We start from the raw sequence: 2,565 nt of genomic DNA on the forward strand, positions 1-2,565 counted from the left end.
CCTTAGAAATTAGTATATATTATGGTATTATATGTTTTTAATAATATTTATTTGTAACTCAAATAGAAATAGGTATACATTTTAAAAAGCAAAAGTGCATTGTCTTAGTTGTATAACTCCAAATAACACTTAGTTTTCATTTGGACAGAGGCTAAAATATCAGGAACGTGCATTGAATGGGTCCTTGCCACAATCCCGTGTGTTACAATTTGATTTGCATTGTTCTCTATCATTTTCTTGTCTTTGTATTTTTACTTTCTGCATCAACAACAAAATACCTACATAAATAGGACGATCCTGCTGTCACATACACACAAGAGACTTTCTAGAATATACAGATTTTCTTTTTGTATACAGGAAAATAAGAAATAAACGGAATCACCAATTGTTGGCGTTTATAAAAAATATTATACGCAGTTTACATATTGTTTTCATTTTGCGGGTTCACTATTACGGTATAGTAATGTTTTACTAATGGTTATAGCATGGATAAGTAACTTTTTTGTCTTACTGTGTTATCTTGTAGGTCTATTTAATGTGGATAAGACAAGTGTACACCACTATGTGTATTATTTTACTGTATTCACTCCCGTTTCTGAAGATGCAATTACACGACAAAGCATAAAAACTCGATACGTCATAAAATGCCCATGCATCCTACGTGCACATGTATTTGCAAATGGTCGTGTCAGAGGGGGATGGGGATTTCATTGTATGCGCATGTATATGGCGAAATATAAAGCGAGCGAGCAAGCAAAAGCGAGAGGGAGAGTTAGATTTCGGGGTGGTTGTGGTTGTGTGTGTGTGTGTGTGTGTGTGTGTGTGTGTGTGTGTGTGTAGGGGAGGGGGAGGGTTGCGGGTGACAGACACACTGCCAGATATCAAGAAACAAGAGCACTGCTTTAGAGAATAAATATATGTCTCACACCGGGCTGACAACCCCTATGGTTCTTCGTTTATGCATTGCTAATTACACTCTGAATGGACGAAAAAAGACAGTCAGACCGAAAGCATACGGGGGTTTCCCTGTGTGCGGAAGCTACTGGATAGGAATATAACACAGAGGTAATGATATGCTAACCGCAGTGAATCTGTGTCGTTCAGATGGAGTTTAAAGACAGGCATACAACTGTGCACTTCGGTGTTATTGTAAAAAAAGAATAAAAACAACTTTAATTACACAAAACTGTCTCCAGCTGTATAGTCATTTCACATCTTTGTACATTCGTAATCATGATCACAGTAATACATCAACAAGCACAAACAGTTTATTTAAATTAAGTCGGAAATTATTCATTTAAAAGAGTGCTTTTTTTCAATAGTAAGATGTTATAATCATCAACGCTCCTGTTACAGCTTATATAAGAAAAAAAAGATGAATAGTGTTCCAGTGACACTTGGATAAGATGAAGCTGCTTCAGACTACACCAACGTGGCATAGACAACATCTCAGTGTGGGTTCTTCTCTATAATTAAGACATAGTGAGTCAATTATTCATTATAATGTTACCTGATTACTGACCTATCCGTATTCAAACTAAAAAGGCTTAACGGATTGACCCGTTCGAAATTCTTACAAAAACCAATATCCAGCATATAGGCATCCACGTACACGCACAGGTCCAGACTGGTACACAAATTTGTGATCATGGGAGATTCTGTTTAAAAAATATTCTCTTCACATAACATTAATATATTATCTAAATATTGTGCAGAAACGAAACAATGTCAAAAACAACAGATGCGTCCCTAGAAGCCTAGAACGTTTATTTGAAATACAGCTCTTTTCTAAAACAAAGCGTTCCTTTGAATCAGTCCTTGATCCAGTTGTTCTTGTGTGTGCTTGTGTGTGCGTGCGTGCGTGCCTGTGTGTGTGCTTCACGGGTTTACTCGGTACGGCCTAATGCTTTGCAGAAGCCTCGAGATCGAAGTAGGAAAATTACACCTACTCCTACAGGTTGTTGTCACATCACCCGAGAATGGCGGGCACATCGCCACCAGATCCACCAAGGAGGAAAGGAACCCTGCTAGCACCAGGCAGTTGTAATAAGGAGAGCGCGGGGACGCCTTGGCCAGTGTTTGCAACGGCCCTGAAATATCTTTCCAATTTGAAGTAACGAGGTTCAGCTTTTTCCTTCACCAAATAGACGTCCGTGCACCGCAGAGAATTTATGCCTACAGCATGTTCTGTCTTAAAGACAATTATAAATCAGAGAGCTGTAATCGGTAAGCACGTCAGCATTATATTAAATTTAAATATCGTGAAAGGCCAAACAAATTACCGCATTGCACAGCTCCGAGTGGTTATTTATAGCTTTTCATCACGGAAGTAGCAGAATAAGTAGCCCTACTTCCACAGTATTTCTAAATACAGATCTATACAAAGAAAACTTTCGCAGTTTATTTAATATTGTCCCACATCAAAGTGCGAAAAACGTTTTCAAGCTACATAAAGACCGTTTAGAAAGTAAAACCTGAGGAAAACAGTTTTCACAATCAGGGCGCACTCTGTTTCAACAGATTTTAGAAGTCTTTAATTCGTATTTGCAATAATGCAAAGACTAT

The sequence above is a fragment of the Megalops cyprinoides genome, chromosome 7 (assembly GCF_013368585.1).
Source record: "Megalops cyprinoides isolate fMegCyp1 chromosome 7, fMegCyp1.pri, whole genome shotgun sequence".
Classification (NCBI taxonomy): Eukaryota; Metazoa; Chordata; class Actinopteri; order Elopiformes; family Megalopidae; genus Megalops; species Megalops cyprinoides.